Genomic DNA, 19,957 nt, shown 5'->3' on the forward strand with positions numbered 1-19,957 from the left:
TACGATGTTACAAGTAGTAGTAGTATTTTTTTTCAGACCCAAAAGGTGTAATTTTTTTTATTCTATTTTACCACTTTTTTTTTCTTCTTTCAAACTTAAATGAGGGTTATGCTGGCTGCTGTTTGTTGTTGTGGCCTAGTAACTAATATTTCTCAACTGAAATCAACATGACATGTTTGCAATAAAGATGGGGGGGAAAAAAACAGTCAGGATTGGATTGTGATTTATTGTTAACTGGCTTAGTCTTGTGCCCAGAAGATAGGAACCTGTTTCCTGTACCAGTTAATTTTACTGTAGCTTCAATTGATATTGTCAGGTTAAACTTAAGTTTAACAACAGGTGTTACACTTCTGGGCCATAATAACCTTGTTCTTGTTCGAGTGCTGTCCAGCAGATCAAGACACTTGAGGAAGTTTAAAAAGTGACAGTAAGTAACGGTAGATGTGCTAGACACTTGTCTGATGATGCTGTAACTAGATATAAGGAATTAATACCTTCAGTATTTACCTCAGTGCCTTATGTTAGTGATGTGGATGTCAGCAACCACAATCTAACTCAATCACAAATAGATTATTTTGTTGACAGCACGACAGCATCGCTTAGTACAACTCTAAATCTAGTTGCTCCTCTTAAAAAGAAGGTGGTAAATCGAAGGAGGGTAGCTCCATGGTATAATTCACAGTTGCGTAGTTCAAAGCAGGCAGTTCGAAAGCTGGAAAGAATTTGGCATTCCACTAGTTCTGAAGAAGCTCACATAGCCTGGAAAGATAGTTTAACAACTTATAAAACTCTCCGTAAGATAAGGACAGCGTATTATTCTTCATTAATAGAAGAAAACAAGAACAACCCCAGATTTCTTTTCAACTAAGGGATGGTTTGACACTATTAATCACAATATTCTACTACAGAGACTTGAAAGTGTGATCAAGATTACAGGAACTGCACTAGACTGGTTTGAATCATATCTGTCAGACAGATTCCAGTTTGTCCATGTAAACAACAACTCTTCTATATATACCAAAGTAAGCTATGGAGTTCCTCAGGGTTCTGTGCTAGGACCAATATTATTCACATTATACATGCTTCCCTTAGGCAATATTAGTAGAAAGCACGGCATAAACTTCCGTTGCTACGCAGATGATACCCAGCTATATTTATCCATGAAACCAGATGAAACTTATCAGCTGGTTAAACTTCAAGCATGCCTTAAAGACATAAAGGCTTGGATGACCTGTAATTTTCTACTTTTAAACTCAGACAAAACCGAAGTTATCGTATTTGGCTCTAAACATCTCAGAGATTCATTATCTAATCACCTGCTTTTGTTGGATGGCATTACCTTGGCCTCCAGTACTACTGTGAAAAACCTTGGTGTTATATTTGACCAGGATATGTCCTTTAATTCTCACATAAAGCAGGTGATCAGGACTGCTTTCTTTCACCTTCGTAATATCATCAAAATTAGGAACATCCTTTCTCAGAGTGATGCAGAAAAACTAGTTCATGCATTTGTGTCTTCCAGGCTGGATTATTGTAACTCGTTACTGTCTGGCTGTCCAAGTAGCTCTTTAAAAAGCCTCCAATTGATTCAAAATGCTGCAGCAACAGCACTGACAGGAATTAGCAAGAGAGATCATATTACTCCAGTATTAGCTTCTCTTTATTGGCTCCCTTTAAAATCTAGAATTATATTTAAAATCCTCCTCCTTACATAGAAGGCCCTGAAAGGCCTAGCTCCATCATATATGAAAGACCTCATAGTATCATACTGTCCCAACAGATCACTACAATCTCTAAGTGCAGGTCTGCTTGTGGTTCCTAGAGTTTCTAAAAGTAGAATGGGATGTAGAGCCTTCAGCTATCAGGCTCCTCTCCTGTGGAACCAGCTCCCAGTTTGGGTTCGGGAGGCAGACACAGTCTCTACGTTTAAGGTCAGGCTTAAGACTTTCCTTTTTGACAAAGTTTATAGCTAGGGCTGGACTTAACCATCCCTTAGTTATGCTGCTATAGGCCTAGGCTGCAGGGGGACTATGCATTGAGGACATGTCCTCTCCTCTTTCTTCTCTGGCTCCTGTCCTCTAATATCTTATCATTTTATTTTCTATCTCTTATAATTTACTAACCACTGTGTCTTTCTCTCTCCCTTCCGCTCCCCTCCCCCTCCATCATCTTGTGAGGGTCTCTGGTCTGGAGTGCTGAATATCTGACCTGTGGAGTTCTAAGCTACATCTGCTGTCATGGCCTCATCAACCAGCCCAGTCTTCGTGGTCTGGAGTGCTGTGTATCAGACCTGTGGAGCTCCATAAACTACATCTGCCCCAGTCATCATGGCCTCTTCCAGTTGTCCACTCCTACCTAGATGAAGAATTCACCAACCTGCCCAAGATTCCTGTTATACTCACAAACTGTCTCACAGATCATCAGCTATGTGTTATACTACTAGACCCTACATGTTTCCTTCCACTTGATGTATGTATCTATGACAGAAGTTTGTTTATCTTGTTTCTCCTGCTCTTCTTTTCTCTCTATCTTCTCTGTTTCTAACCGGCTGGCCTTCGGCAGATGGGTCCCTCCATATGAGCTGGGTTCTGCTCAAGGTTTCTTCCTGTTAAAAGGGAGTTTTTCCTTGTCACCGTCGCCCTCAGGCTTGCTCTGGAGGTTGCAGGCTGGTTTTTGTGAAGCGTCTTGAGACAATTTGTATTGTTATTGGCGCTATATAATTAAAACTGAATTGAAGTGAATTGAATAGATTAAGAATAGATATTGAGCAAGATAGTTATCTGTTGTTTACCTTAGTACTCGTGAGTACCCGACGCAGTGCATGACTGTTGTGAAAGTGGATACATGCGGGGAAGTGTATTTGTGTCAACAAAAACAAAAAAAAAAAATTGAAGGAGCTAGGATTTAAGAATGGCAGCTCGCCACTCCTAAATGAATGTAGAAGAAACACTGGTACAGTATAAAAAAAAGGTCTAAAATATGTTCAAATTTGATGTAGAAAATACGTCCATAAAGACGACATTTGGACTACAAGTAGCCCCTATAACAGGGCTGGGCAATTAATTTCTACAGGGGGCCCGCATGAAAAACCTGAACTGTGTTGGAGAGCCAAACCAAACGATAACTTGAACGTTATTCTGCTCAATATTATTTTTTTCCCATTGTACAAAGCAGTAAATTATATATGTTGTTAAGCTGCTACTGGTAATCAGAAACATAAGAATATTCTGTAAATAGAGTTTTGGTGTAGGTTGAAGAGGAAAATGAAACACAATCGATCTGTAGTTTTAGATATAACGCATTGGAATGTTGGAAACTTTGTCCTCTTTGGAAAACTTCGGTGGATCATATAGCTACATGAATTATTTTCTGTATCTCAATAAATCTCAATAAATGTTTAACTCTTATGAGCTCAAACTTAGCTGCAGCAGCAGTCAGCTCCAGTTCCTCTAAAGGTCGCCAGATGGTGCAGTTTCCTCATCCACCACAAATTGTGGGCTTTTAAAATCTATTGACCTTGGATCTATGCGGCATGGCGGTTGAAGTGTTGCGTAGGGTGTTGTACCTGATGGATCTGATCCATTTTGTTTCAACTGAGCCTCATAAACGCACCATGTAGTCAGATCCACACACAGATAGATTTATTTCCTGCAAATAAAGAGGGGAGGAGCTCGTCTGAGTGGGTGATCAAGTTTCGTTAGAGCAGGAAGTGAAAACTGACATCAGCTCAGACTTTGTTTTGAATGGACAGAAGGTGGTTGAACGATGAGGCAGGGTGAGTGTTAACACAACATTATAGTCCTTTTTCATGACAGATATTTTGACTTGTCACAGTGAGGGGACCACAGGAGTAACCATGAAGGCTCAGTTCCTTTAAGTATCCCAAAAAGCAATGACAGGTCCTCCTCTAAGTAGAACGCAGCTATTAATAGACCTGTGTTTCCTTCACTATGACAAAACTTCAATTATAATTATATTGTCATAATTGGAGAGGGAAGTAGATTTAGACTTGACTTCTGCCAAAACAAAACATTTGTAGTGTTTTGTAGTGGCATTTTGAAGAGTGCTACTTGACAGACTTGTTTGTTCTCATTCTTGTGTTCTGGCGTCACTCTGTGCTGATTGTTTACCTCTAAAAATAGAAGTAAAACTAACAAAGAATGGAGTCTCCAGTATCCAGATTAGACTTTATTGTCTTTATAGATGTACAACAAATTGTGTGTGGTTGATCAGTTCAGCAATGACAACAAGCTAAGAGGAGGTTAAATAAAAGCAGAATAAATGAAAATCTGGAGAAGTTGTCCTTCAGTCTGTTAGTTGTTCTTCTGGTTGCACTGTATCTTTCTCTATCTATCTTGGTGGCTCAGATCTTTATCAATGCTTGTCACTCTCTTGTGCAGGCAGCTAGATTCTTGAGCTCATTGTCAGTGTGACTTGTTTGCCTCTCTGACTCGGAGACTTCAGACTCAAGAGCGAAGACTTCAGACTCAAGATGTCTACCTGTTAAGAGTCCAGACTTCAACCTCTACACTTTGGACCCTTTGAGTATAATAGGTAGAAAAGCGCTATATAAAAGAAAGACCATTTAACATTTGGTCAGCCAAACAGCTGGTCCAAAACCATTATGTATAACATGTTCCTGTGGTTCTCTAACCATATTCTAAGATAAACAAGTATTTATACTGCACTGGAAAGAAAAATCAGACATGCTATTGTAACAGTGAAGAGAACAACTTCACTTTACTGTGCTGATCAGAGCAGTTTGGATTGATCCTGTTGCAGCACTGAAACAAGGATCATTTCAGAGTGTGAGAAATATAACACACAAACGAAGGTCAACATAACAACCCACAATAAATAATAAATCACAGAAAACTACATGTAACTACATGAAAACAACCCATAGGACCCAAAGGCTCCAACCAACAACAGTCTGTATCCAGATACCACAGGACACTCGCAGAAGGCCCACGTCCTTACTCTGATAAGGCACAGTTTTGTGAGTGGACTGGCATATTCTAAGACATTTTAGAGTCACTTTGATTGAACACCTAGAGACGCATGATCTGTTGAGGACTTCACTTTTACCAAATGTAATTATAGCTGTTTCTGGAACCCATATGAAAGTCTGTCTCTATGTAAACTAAAAGTTGTGAAATGTAGATACAGGGTGGAAGACAGAATTCAGGGAGGAACAGATGAGGAAAGAGAAGAAAAGAGGGACAGAGAGGAGAGTGATCAGGAGAGGACAAAGAAAAGAAAGAAAGAGGAGACAAAAAAACTCCGAACCCAGGAGGTCTTGACTTGGACTGGACTAATATTATTAGAGACAAGCCTTGGTTATTCCATACTTGAAATGACAAGTCAATGACTTAATTACTGTATACAGTAAATGAAGAAAATATTTCATTGTTTTATAGGAATATTCTGCAACTCACTGTATGTAGGAAACACAGACACGCTACCAAGAGAAGAGTGTCAAAATGTCCATATAATGAAGACACCACGCTGGTTTGTTTACAGCCTGGACTGTTTAGAGAGATACACTATTTACTGCAATGGTACAATGTTCAAAAGATGTACAAGAAGTATCCGCACACTGACTACTGTCAAATGAAAACGGGAGAAATGCTTTGTCCTGTTCAGTTGTTGGGTTTAATTCTTTATGGGAGAGTGCAGCTCATTATAATGTTAGCTTTTTAGCTCGTTATATGTTAGCTATTTAGCTCTGGTAGCTAACATTACAACAGATGTAGCAAGCTAATAAAAACAAACCTTTAGAAGACCTTACAAGTCACCAGGTGAAATGAATTTTGCCACTTTTGTATTATGGTAACCAGGTTTCTGGTTTACATGACAGTGTATCTGAGTGGAGAATACAGACTGTAAACCCACTGTTACTGGTTTACGTCTCAGACTGATGCAAGTCCAGAAGATGAAGGAAGAAGGGCACAGAGAAGAGTCTCCAGTATCCAGCTGTGTGTCCATGAAGAGTGATGGGTTCAGATTTGAACCTCCAGCTTTCAGTGATGAACCTGGACCCTCAGACAGAAGAAGACAGAAGTAAGCAAAGAGCTATAAACTCATTTATGTAACAATTTTTTAAAAAATAATTTCAGCCAAGTTTTCTGTTACTGGTGGTTAATTAATTTCACTGGGCATTATTACTAGTATGAAACCATCAGTGAAATGCACTGTTAGTCACCAGTTGTAGATTGACTGTAAACTGAGTTCATTTCATTGAGCATTTTTAAATCAAAACTGAGAGCACTTAAAGCTCTCGCTTTGTTTGTGTTCCAACTGTGTAATTCTCTAACTGTAGTTTGTATTTGCTGCTGCCTTATCTTGGCCAGGACTCCCTTGATAAAAGAGGTTCTCAATGGGATCTTCCTGTTAAAAAATGGTTAATAATCATTATATTCAATAACTGTGGTTTGTGTATTTTCAGCTACTTAAACTACTTTGACTACAGAAATAATCAGTGACTGGTGTGAATAATCCCCCCCCCCCCCCCCCTTTTTTTTTTTTTCCAGAGTTCGTTACCACAGACCTCAGAGAGGTGAGTCTCCAGTATCCAGCTGTGTGTCCATGAAGAGTGACGGGTCCAGATTTGAACCTCCAGTCTTCATTGATGAACCTGGACCCTCAGACTCAAAGTAAGTGATCTTCTTTGAACTCATAGGGCACTCATTGAAATACTTGGGAATTCTAAATTTCAAACACTGAGTATTACTGTGTGGCAACAATAAATGTAAACTAATTTAAATGTATTTAGACCATTAGAGCATAAGAGCTGATTCAGGCGTGTGTTAACAATATCATATTACACAACATTAAGCCACTTCTTCTTGTTACCCAATAAAACAGATACACCCAATGTTCATAAAGGCGTGGACCTTGCAGATCACATTTGACCTGAGAATGTTGCCTTGATCTTTGTTCATTGACTGGATGAAAACCATATGCTTCTCAACCTCTACGTGGCGCAGGGACACAATTTAAAGCATGTGCTTAAGTTACCGTATATGCTTCGTCACCTCATACAGGGTTAATGATTCTTTCTGAAACACTCTAGTCAGTTTCCAGAAAGTTTTTTTTTTTTTTTTTTTTTTTTGTCCCTGATTTTTGATTAATTTTACTAAACTGTATTTGCTAAAATACTTTAAAGAGTTTTTGTGACACAAATAGAATAATTAAATTCAAGAGCAAGCACTAAGATGATGGTGGCAAGGAAAAATTCCGTTTTATCAGGAAGAAACCTTGAGCAAACCCCAGCTCATATGGAGGGACCCATCTGACTAAGGCCAGCGAGGTAGAAACAGAAGACAAGGAGGAACGAGATAAACAAGGAAAGGGGGATGGAGACAAGGACAGAGAGCTGTAAACATGCTATAAAGTAGTAGCCCACAAAGGCATGCGTAGTATGCGTTTTTGAACATTTAAGCCTGACCTTAGACCTTAGTACAGAGAGTGCCTCCCAAACCCCTAATTAGTCCTGTCTTCCTCTTAGAATCTCTGACAGCTGTCAGTAACCTATAGAAACTGTAATCTACAGTAATCTCAGAGGACTGTTACAAACATGAACCACCTTATTATCTGCAGAAGCTGTAATCAGTGTTGGGCACATTACTTTCAAAGTAATTAGTTATAATTACTAGTTACTTCTCCCAAAAAGTAACAGAGTTAGTAACTGAATTACTCCACTATAAAAGTAACTAGTTACCGGGGAAGGGAACTATTGAGCTTTTTTTTTTTTTTGTAAGTTTAAATATGTCTAATAATTTGGATTTTTTTCTTAGGAGGTTTCACAAGCCAGTTGCATAGAGTAGAAGTGTATGCATACGTACTTACGCCGAACTTTTAATATTTATTTAATCTCAGACCCCAACTGGTAGACATATACCGCTTTCACATCGAAAATCCCGGGTCGACCCAGGTCGACTCGCCTTTGGTGCTTTTACGACGGCAAAATCCCGGGTTGGACCTCCCGCTGTGAGAGCTGCGTGCCGTTTTTTTCCTCCCTCATACGTCATCGCGTACATTGTAGATAAAGTTGCTGTTTGTTGATGACTCGCAGAATGGATCACTCAAACCCCCGCTCTTTCAAAAGGCTGCTGATATTAATGTAGCAGCATATAATTATGCGGCTGGGCGTGGCCAGGAGCCAATTATGATGGGGTCGTGGATAAAAGAGCGGCCCCTCCTACGCCTCCTCCCTCTGTCTCCCGCTGGCGTAATTTCCGGGACGTCCTGTGTGGCTGCAACAGGTAACTCCGGGGGCCGCGTACGTTTTTGCCAGTTTTGTATTTGCGGGAGCCTTAACTATTTCTTGTGCTGTGACAGAGGGGCTGTGGGTGGATTCTGGCTCCATGTGGTCTCCTTGTCTGGTGCGTATCCTCTCTCGTTGTGCTGGATCTCTCGTTATCAGTAGTTTAATGTAGTGTGGTCACAGGTAAATGCTGGTAGCGGCTCGCTGCTCTTGCCTCGTCTCACTGGTTGCATGAACAGGTGCTGTACCATAAGGTATGTAGTTCATTCTTTCTGAGTCTAACCTGTCCTGTGGGGGGAGCGATCGGGTATTTAATTTCCTTTTTGTTTAAGTAGGATCAAATCCATCACCTCCATTGGCTCCCTCCCGTCTGCATGACCTCTGCTGCTTTGTCCTGCTTCAAGTTCCTGTCCGTCCGTGCAGCTGTTTCCCGGCTCGGGTTTGGCTGGCTCCGGCGTGCTGCGGTGCTTTGCTGCCGTCCGTCCTATTGCGCTGGTCGCCCACCTGTGGTTGGGTCGTTCGCCTTCGCCGCGGCTCGTAGCAGCCCGTTCTCGGCTGCCAGCGTCCGCTCTTTTTTTAGTGAGGGTTTCGTGACCCCTTTTATCTGGTTCACACTTTCGGATTTCGTTTTTCATTCAATTCCGATTGTGTTCAATTGATGCTGGCGATTTGATTTGTATTAGCAGTTTTATCATTTCATCTGGTGATATTTTAACTTTGTATATTTGCTGATTATATTTGGTGCTTTTCTTTTTGTTTCAGGGCCTGACGGCCTGTAGTGGTGTGGGTGATCGTAGGAGATCCTCCTGTCTGCTGTGCCGTTTCCAGGGGTGTGGGTCGTTCACGGGTGTGCTCTTTTCACGTGTGTCTGGGGGAACTTTTACTTTGGGGACCCCTCCTTTCGCTTGCCCTAGCTACTTTTAGGCCGAAGCCCTTGATTAACTTTTGTTTTTGCATTTTCTTTTATTTGGATCCTTTGTATTAATAAAATATTATTTTGACTAATTTCATGGGCCACGTCTCTTGCTTGCCGAGCAACGGACCTGTATTGTGTAAAACCGAAGATCTGGTAATAGTAATGTCCTTAGGGTGAGTACCTGAGGTGGCGTTGTCTGGCAACAAGTATACTGATTTCAGTATAAAATAACTAAGTACAATTTATTAGCCCTACCGCCCCGCCACATTAAAATAAATCACTGTGTCCTGCACAGAGCCCGATATCTGCCGCCAAATCCCCCCTTTTCTCTTACTGGATGCAGAGCGCTGCCATGATCGTTAAAAAGTGTGTGAGATCTCTATACAAGCTGTAGACTATATAAACTGATTAATGGATGCGCCATTCATCTAGGCGCATCCATTAATGATCGTGTAACAACGCGTTTTATTTGTTTGATTGAAAAATCTGGCTGAGAACCAAGACGGATGATAACAGACAGCTTTAGTTTGTAACGCGGCCCATTTAAATTTCAGTACCGGAAACGGCATTACAACGATGAAAATAGCAATTAGTTCGATTACCCGTTACTGAAAAATATAACGCTGTTAGTAACGCCGTTTATTTTAACGCCATTATTCCCATCAGAGGCTGTAATATAGACTATATATGAACAGCTGCTTAAATTATGAATATATTGTCGTTGATGTTGATGATTTCTTTTGATTTTTGTATTTTGTATTTTCCTGCCATGATTGCAGCGACTTTTGTTTGTTATTAACTACTTTTTGTTTGAACTTCGTGCCTCATCTATAGTCCTGCACTTGCGTCCTCACCCCTATTACCTCTACCCTACCTTGACAGATTAGACTTTATTGTCTTTATAGATGTACAACAAATTGCGTGTGGTTGCTCAGTTCAGCAATGACAACAAGCTAAGAGGAGGTTAAATAAAAGCAGAATTAATGAAAATCTGGAGTCCTTCAGTCTGTTAGTTGTTCTTCTGGTTGCACTGTATCTTTCTCTATCTATCTTGGTGGCTCAGATCTTTATCAATGCTGTTCGCTCTCTTGTGCAGGCAGCTAGATTCTTGAGCTCATTGTCAGTGTGACTTGTTTACCTCTCTGACTCCATAAGAGCGGAGACTTCAGACTCAAGATGTCTATCTGTTAAGAGTCCAGGCTTTGACACAAACAAAGAAAACATTTAGTCCCTCAATATATTCTTAAAAAAGCTCATTGTTTCGAACTGTACATAGTATGTTTTTGTGTCACCATACTTCAAAGAAGCCACTTACATCTTTCATTAATTCAGAAAAGTTAAATTCCAGCCTCAGCCTACAGCGTAGATTGCAGCGCCACACTGAGGCTGCATCACTCCCCGACATAAAGTAAGGGATCTTCTATAAGCTCATTATTATGACTCTTTTTGAATCACTTTGTTCCAGTACTTCATTTTTGTTGAGGGACTGATACAATCAGCCCAGTTCCTTTCTGAGCAGTTTGCATATTCTCCCTGTGCATGCGTTTGGTTTTTGTGGGTTCTCTGGTTTCCTCCCACATTCCAAAGACATGGAACCTGTTAATTGGTGATTCTACATTTGGTATGCACATATATGTATGGTACATTTAGTATGTTATGAGCTGAATGGTTGAGTGTCTCTGAGTTGGTCCTGTGATAGACTGGTGACCTCTAAGCATGTACCCACCTCTTGCTCAAGCTGTAGTTTATATATGTAGAATGAATGGAGAATGGAGTGGCTGTGGTTTAGTAAGTAGAGCTGCTTGTGCATAAACCAGAGGGTTATTGGTCTCATAGACCACACGTCAAAGTGTGATAAATAGATGTGTTGACAGAGAGAGGAAGGGGAGTCATGTTTCTGTGGAGCAGCAGCTGTCCTGCTGTGCTTTGTGTCAGGACGTCCTGAAGGATCCACTCTCTACCAGCTGTGGACACTGGTTCTGCAGAGAGTGCATCAGCTCATACTGGGACCAGTGTACTTCATCAGGAGACTCCTCCTGTCCCCAGTGTGGACATAGATCAAGAACAGGTAAGACTGAACGTTGGCAATGTCGTTGTCATTGAATTGCTAAGTCCAAATATTACGACCCCAGGATGGCTGGGGATGAGGGGAGGTAACAATAAAAAACCCAGAAATGACAAAAGTGGAACAAATCTTTATTTAACAAAATAAACAAATGATATAAACAACTGAAAGCGAGCACAAAGCTGATGGATAAGTTAACACAAGCAACCAAAAGCGAAATCAAATAAGACGCTACACCACTCCACAGCCACTGGACGCCTGGTGTCACAGGATGCTGCCCACAACCACACTGAGCTCACACCAAGTCAATCACATGTAACAACACATATTCCTTTTTTTTCCCCTCAACAGGTGTTGGTCTACAGGAGGTCTTAGATGAACATAAGATCAGTCTGAGGAGGAGATGTGAACGTGTGACTGAAGGAACTGTTGTAACAGGAAGTGGAATCCTCCTCAACATGATCTACACTGAGCTTTACATCACAGAGGGACTGAGTGAAGAGGTGAATGTTCAGCATGAGGTGAATCAACTTGAGACAGCTTCCAAGAAGTCCCTCCATGACACTCCAATCAAGTGCCACGACATCTTTAAAGCCTTACCTGACCAACACGTCAGAGTGGTTCTGACCAATGGTGTCGCTGGTGTTGGAAAAACCTTCTTGGTGCAGAAGTTCACTCTGGACTGGGCAGAGGGTTTGGAAAACCAAGATGTCAGTGTGGTGATTGTGCTTTCATTCAGGGAGCTCAACTTGATCAAAGATGAGCAGTACTGTCTTCTCGGGCTGCTCTATGTTTTCCATCCAACATTACAGAAGGTCACAGCCGAGATGTTGTCTATCTGCAAAACTTCTGTTCATATTCGATGGCCTGGATGAAAGCAGACTTTCATTGGACTTCACCAACAGTGAGGTTGTGTCTGATGTCACACAGAAGGCATCAGTCAGCCTTCTGCTGACAAACCTCATCAAGGGGAAACTGCTTCCCTCAGCTCTGGTCTGGATAACTTCCAGACCTGCAGCAGCCAATCAGATCCCTCCTACATGTGTTGACAGAGTCACAGAAGTACGAGGCTTCACTGATGTCCAGAAGGAGGAGTACTTTAGGAGGAGGTTCAGTGATGAAGAGCTGTCAGGCAGAATCATCTCCCACATCAAGACCTCCAGGAGCCTCCACATCCTGTGTAGAATCCCAGTCTTCTGCTGGATCACTGCTACAGTTCTGGAGCACATGTTGGCTATGGAGCAAAGAGGAGAGTTGCCCAAGACCTTGACTGACATGTATTCACACTTCCTGGTTGTTCAGACAAAGAAAAAAAGAAGAACAAGTACTATGAGGGACATGAGACGAGTCCACAGGCTGACAAAGAAGTTCTTCTGAAGCTGGGGAGGCTGGCGTTTGAACATTTGGACAAAGGAAACATCATGTTCTACCAAGAAGACTTGGAGCGTTGTGGTCTTGATGTGACAGAGGCCTCAGTGTACTCAGGAGTTTGTACAGAGATTTTCAAAAGAGAGAGTGTGATCTTCCAGAAAACAGTCTACTGCTTTGTTCATCTAAGCATTCAGGAGTTTCTGGCTGCAGTCTACGTGTTCCACTGTTACACCAACAGACAGACAGAGGTACTGGAGGACTTCCTGGAGAAAGATCAGCATTCCATTAAGTCTCTGGATGACTTCCTGTTGAGAGTCATGAAGAAATCCTTGCAGAGTAAAAATGGTCACCTGGACCTGTTTGTTCGCTTCTTCATGGCCTCTCTCTGGAGTACAACCAGAGACTCTTGGGAGGCCTTCTGGGTCACACTGAGAACAGTCCAGAAACCATCCAGAGAGCCATTAACAACCTGAAGGATATGAACACATGTCAATTCTGTCCTGACAGAAGCATCAACATCTTCCACTGTCTGACGGAGATGAGAGACCTCTCAGTTCATCAGGAGATCCAAGAGTTCCTGAAGTCAGAGAGCAGATCAGAGAAAAAACTCTCTGAGATCCAGTGCTCAGCTCTGGCCTACATGCTGCAGATGTCAGACGAGATTCTGGATGAGCTGGACCTGGACAAGTACAATGCATCATGGGAGGGACGACGGAGACTGTGTCCAGCTTTGAGGAACTGTAGAAAGGCTCGGTGAGTCCTGATGTGATCATTAACATAATCAGTCAGTGTAAATTAGTAGTTACATTCTTCAAGTATGCACCATATTACATTGATTGATGTAAAGAGCAAATGTTCATTCAATTATGACTTCACACTGTTTCATATGTGTGTAAGCATTCAGTTTGTACTTAGAATGTAAATGATCTGCTTTTACAACAGATTTTATGTTTTCTAATTACAGACTTACTGATTGTGGAGTCGCAAAGCCTTTCTGTGTGTTATCAGCTCTGAAATCCAACCCTTCCTACCTGAGAGAACTGGACCTCAGTGGAAACAGTCTGCAGGATTCTGTAGTGAAGTTGCTGTCTGGTGGACTGGAGAATCCAAACTGTAAATTGGAGATCCTGAGGTTGGTTCACTGACTGTAGCTTTTGTAGCTTTTTTTATTTATCCAGTTCAGATCATTAGGTGATGTGTCAATGTTCAATAATGCAGTGTGTACAAATCTGAATAAATTCCTGCTTTTTCTGAAGATTTCTGTCTTTCTAAATGTCTTTTGGCTACAAATATAAGTGAAAGACTTTTAAGGATGACAGAATTTGTAACAGAGCTCTAGCAGAGGAAGGTTAACATGTCAGAGATACAGTCAAGGACCAACATCATATGTCATCATTGAAACACACAGATAATCAATGATGGGATGCTAAATCTGGTGTTACATTTAGTAGTCATGTCTTGTTGAAATTATGATGATCCACAATAACAGAAGGGCAACACCAGTCTGCTCATTTTAACAAACATGTCTGATTAGGCTTTTTATCTAAATCTTTTCTTCTTTATTCAGATTAAAGTGCTGTAGTGTGTTAGAGACCAACTGTGCTTACCTGGTCTCAGCTCTGAAGTCCAACCCCTCCCATCTGAGAGAACTGGACCTGAGTGGAAACAATCTGCAAGATTCAGGAGTGAAGAAGCTGTGTGGTTTTCTGGAGAGTCCACACTGTAGACTGGAGACTCTGAGGTCATATACTATGTTCTATTTGTGTGATGAGGTTAAATTATATTGACTGACACATACTGTACATTTTAGTACATGGTGCCTCTAGTCGAACTAGCTTAAGTCACTGTGTCTGTATTGAAGAAGAACAGAATGATTTCAAGCAGGAACCTTTCCCCCTGAACTGATTTTGATCTTTATTCAGGTTGACTGGCTGCAGTTTGTCAGATATCAGCTGTGATTCTCTGGTCTCAGCTCTGAAGGCCAACCCCTCCCATCTGAGAGAACTGGACCTGAGTAACAATAATCTACAGGATTCAGGAGTGAAGCAGCTGCTTGATCTGAAGAAGAGTCCAGACTATAGACTTGAGACTCTGGGGTCAGTATGAGGTTGCAGTCAATCCATGTTGTTTTCAGGGGTATCGTTCTCTCCAGACACTTCTTGTTATGATGTGTTTGAGTTGATGTTTAGGAAATAAATCTGGATTCCAGTTGACAGCCTTACTAGATGTATAGAGACAGTTGTGGTCATTGATCAAACTGTCCTATCATCAAATCTGATCTCACACTGTTTGTTCTTTCATTTCAACACTGAACACCTGATCATAGCTCTGAGATCAGTCTGACTGAAGCCTGCACATCACAGAACCATCATGACAGATAGTAACCATAACAGCCTCCATGTTTATTAGTCAGCTATGTTTCAGGAATAGATGAGATGTTCATCAACACACACAGACTGTTTAAATGGAGCAGCAGTAAATCCATCGCTAAAGTATTTGTGCAGTAATGAGGCATTCTGAACTCTCAGCAGTTTATTTCCACTGTGGACTTTGGTGAAATCTCCAGAGGAAATAGACTTGATGCTAAAAGTCTCTGCAGGTCTGTGTGTGTACACTCCAACATATTAACATGAGAGCTGAAAGGAAGCTGGCTGAGCTGCACTGCTGCTCTTTAGACTGGATGTGCTGTATCACTGACTGACAGCTGATGAAGGGAGGCTCTCAAACACTCATCTATCTACTCTCTTCTTTCTTCTCTCTACAGATGGTGATTATGCACTTTGTAAAGGTGACAGTGAAAAGGATGTTGTGTGATGAACCGAGTGAACTGTGTCCTGATGATCCAGAGAGGTTGAAGCAGAAGCAGCAGCTTGGTTTCCAGCAGAGACTCTGCATAGTGTTGCAGTGAATAGCAGGGCATGAACCTGCCGGCCAGTTGGGGCCTTTCTTTTATGGAGTTTGCAAGTTCTCCCTGGGCCTGCATGGTTTTTCTTTGGTGCATGTAAGTGTAAATGGTTGTTTTTCTCTTTCTGTAGCCAATGGATAGACACCTGTTCATGGCGTACCCCAACTCTCGCCCAATGTCTGCTGTGATAGGTTCTACCTCAGCCACTACCCTAGAGGATAAGCAGTAATAACAATTATCACGACCCGGCTCATGGGCCGCGACAAAAAGCGAAAATACGCTATAACATAACGTTAAAGAAATCTATTTACAACAACCAAGGATAAACAACGAAATCATACAACAAAGGTGGGGCTTGGATGTCAGTATTGATCAGTGTGTCTGTTGATGGGTGAGTGTCCTTGTGTAGATTGTAGTGTTGGATGAAGTAAAATAAACAAAAATCAGGACGAAGCCAACCAAACTACAACGTGGAATCCAGACACACAGAGAGATAGTTGACAGCCGCTTCTTAGGGCAAATGGGCCACCCACTGGGAGATTGGCCACATGCTCCCAGTTTTCTTAATTAGGCTCCGCCTACCAGTCAGGTACCTGTAAGACAAAGCAACACACACCAGAACAGGCCCTGAGGCCTGTATCACGAAGCGAGCTCAATTTACCCGGGGTTACTCCCAACCTATCCACCTGAACCTATCCACAACAATGACAATTTGGATAAGTGGCATCATGATGCTGGTTATCAACTCGGTAACTCAACCCAGGCTTGTCTTGTTGTGAATCGGTGAACACACACATATAAAGGGAGGGTTCCAAGGCAGCAGACCAATCACAATCATGAGCACTGATCTGCCATGTCAAACACCGTTGCTGCTTCGAAGAGACGCCAAATGGCATGGCAAAGGATTGCAGGTTGCATAAATGCATAAGTTACACAACAATGGCTCAATTAGTTCACATTTAACGCAGCCATGAATCCCAATCACTGCGCTGCATAGATGAATCGCGTATATGACAATTAGTCTCATTCCCCCAGATGTAACCCCTCTGGAGTAAAAAGAACGTGGGAGCAGATAAAAACATAATTTCATCCTCTAGATTCCATAATGTTACATGGGCTACAATGAAGCTGGAAGCTGATGCCCCAATTACATCATATCAATACATCAAGTCCCTTGGGACCAGAAAGTAGAAAAAAAGAAAGAAAAAAAAGGATCCAGTGCTGCAAGTGTAATCTGTAAGTAGGCTAATCAGAAAAGCTGACAAGAGGAGAGGCTTAAATAACATGGCTGATTACAGATTTAATTTCTTTACATACTCAATAAAGGGAGACCACACTCTAAATTAGGCATCACAAGAGTCCTTCAGAGTGTGTCTTATTTTTTCTAAATGGAGTAGAGACAAAACCTCCCGAATCCATCTCCTAAAGGGTGGGCATTTGTTAGATATAAGGTCCATTAAGATCACCCTGTGAGTTATAAGACTACAAAATGCTATTGCTCTTTTTTGTGTATTTGTGGTACATATTTCTGAGGGTGTGACTCCAAATATAGCAGTAAGTGCATTAGGTTTAAGAGGTGTGTTGCAAAGAACTGACAGTCAAAAATGGAGAACCAGAAATCAACTAGGGAAGGACCAGAACATGTGGCCCACTGATACTTGGTTGCCACACCTTGGACAGGAAGGGAGAACAGATAGGTGTATTTTAGCTAGCCTATCATTGGAGTAATGTAACCTAACTTTAAATTGTATTAGTTCCTGCCTTATACACATAGAGGAAGTGTGTATGTTGGAGATACATCTAGCACAGACATCCTCTGGTATCACCATTTCCAGATCCCGTTCCCAAGATTCATATGTTTTAATGTGTGTTGGAGAGTCCACGTTTTTTATTATATAGTATGCCTTGGAGATCAGACCCCTGTTCGGGCACGTCATTCTTTCCTGAACAGCTGATTGACCGCTGAGTGGAGCTTCTTATCGGATTCTGATAAATCCTGAAAGTTACCCTGACCCGAAGCAGGTTTGCCGTTCAGAGTAAGTTATCCATGGTAACTTACCTCGATAAGAATGAATCCAGCTTTGTGACACCGGAAACCCAGGGTTAACCCTGAAGTTACCTCGCTAAGTCCGTACTCCTGCTTCGTGATATAGGAGGCCTCGATAATAATAATAAGAAGAAGAACAGATGGTTGGATGAACATTTTAATTTTAGGTATATGAAGGGTAATTGTTAGAGGGTATACCTTGTGAGCTTTTGAGGGTGCAGACCCGGACACATTAAAAACTCAGTACAGATAGACTGCTTGTTGGTCAGTCTCAGATCTCATCTCATCTTCCATACCGCTTAATCCTCACTAGGGTCGCAGGGGTTGCTGAAGCCTATCACAGCTGGCATTGGGCAAGAGGCAGGGTACACCCTGGACAAGTTGCCAGCCTATCACAGGGCTAACACAGAGACAAACAACCATTCACACTCAGACATAGGGTCAATTTAGAGTCACCAATCAGCCTTTGTCTTTGGAGGTGGGATGAAGCCGGAGAACCTGGAGAAAACCCACACGGACACAGGAAGAACATGCAAACTCAAACCAGTCCAAGCTGGACTCAAACCCAGACCTTCTCGCTGAGAGGCATCAGCGCTAACCACTGAGGTGTGCCGCCCCAGTCTCAGATCTTTTCATATTATATCTGAATAACTTCACTTGCAGATGAACTAAGTGGCCACATTTGTGACTAATCTGGTTTCTGTTACATCACAAATAGTAGAAACACAGGACAACACAAGACAGCAAATGGCCACATGGCCCTAGAGCTGAGAGAGCATTGAGCAAAGATCAGTAGTATAAGGAAATGGAGGATAAATATAAGAATAATTTAATGAGCTACTAACATGAAATCAACTAAGAATCCTCATAGTGTGTGATTAATCCTTTGAAACGAAGGTTATTGTTTGAGAAAAATGCATTGTTGTAGATGAATTTTACTCATGTTGAAGAAAAACACATATGCAGCTTGTATATCCATTATGTTACATTACTGTATATATCAAGAGGACCATTTGTGAAACTATGCATGATTTTTCCAAAGATACAAACTGTTGAAATAACTGAAATTTAGGTAAATCACAGTCTACAGTTATTTGGTTCAACATTATACTGAGTACCTGGAATAAGAGGGGAAACGAATCCACCTCACAACGCCTACAAACACTAACTCATAAAACAAACTGATCTTCTTCTAAACGTTTTCACTACTGACTGTTTTTCTTCTTCAATGGTTCGAACTCTTTCTCAACTGACATGGAAACAATGAAACGCCACTAATCATGTAACACTACATATCAGTAAATGAATCCTGTATATAAGTAATCATACTTTTAACTGTATTTTTAATACCATCTGGATATGAATCATGAAATATAATCAATGAGCAAATAAAGAATAATTTCTGAATAATAATAATGAACTTAGATTACTAAATAATAATAATGAATTAAGGATACAACATTAAATGTCTAGACGCAATGCCTAATACTTATAGAAACATTCTGAAACAATTTGACCTACGGTACTTGTTGTTGACTCCAGATGTTCTTGGTCTTAAGGGAGTCTCGGTTTGGAAGTGACCAGGCTGAGTTTCAGGTGGAGGCGTTGATGTTTGCTCATCAGTCTCATGTTCTCATTGCACAGCATTTTAATGGTGTGATTAACCATTAGCTTAACCATTCTTAGGAATGTAGTGCTGTACTGTGCATATGGCTTCAGGTAATTGTTGGCAAAGAGCATGCACTTGACACACCCTACTGCCGCTACTCAATATATGATGGTCCTTAAAGAGTCCAAGATCTCACGAAAGACCTTATCTGGAACAACCAGAACTTGAGAAAGAGTTTGAGGTAGTGCCTCCTCCAAACTGGATGACAGGCACTCCCAAGGCTTAACTCCTCTCATCTCCTCTTCCGTCAGCCTTGGTTGGGTGATGAGCATCAAGTCCATCAAGTCCATGAGTAGCTCTGCCAGGATGTACCTGATACATACATAGATAGATAGATACTTTATTCAGCCCAAACTGGGAAATTTCACTATATAACAGGAAAACACAATGCACACTTGTAATTGTAAGAATAAGTGAAGTACCTAGTCTTGTCGTCAGAGTTTCCTTTCAGCAAAAAGGCCCACTGCTTGGGTTCAATAATCCCGAAGTAGTTATTCACGACGTGGCGAATCACGTCCACTCTAGTCAGAGGAGCCTCCTCTTCCTGAAGACTGTTTGTTTGGTCCATGGTGGTGGTTGTCTTCGTTGCCATCACTCAAGCTTCCGATTGCATTTTGAAAATATCTTCTAAGAGCAAGGTTTAGTAATCATGAACTGTCTTCTCAGTGTAATGAATACGAACTGAATGTGAAATGACTCTGTGAGCTATTTATAC

The 19,957-nt window shown here is 41.4% G+C and overlaps 1 pseudogene; it reads left to right on the forward strand.

The window, feature by feature from the left end:
* The first annotated feature begins 10,901 nt into the window (after positions 1-10,901).
* Positions 10,902-18,986, forward strand: LOC124995995 (annotated as a pseudogene).
* Positions 18,987-19,957: the final 971 nt, after the last annotated feature.

This window comes from Mugil cephalus, chromosome 18 (genome assembly GCF_022458985.1).
Source record: "Mugil cephalus isolate CIBA_MC_2020 chromosome 18, CIBA_Mcephalus_1.1, whole genome shotgun sequence".
In the NCBI taxonomy this organism is placed as follows: Eukaryota; Metazoa; Chordata; class Actinopteri; order Mugiliformes; family Mugilidae; genus Mugil; species Mugil cephalus.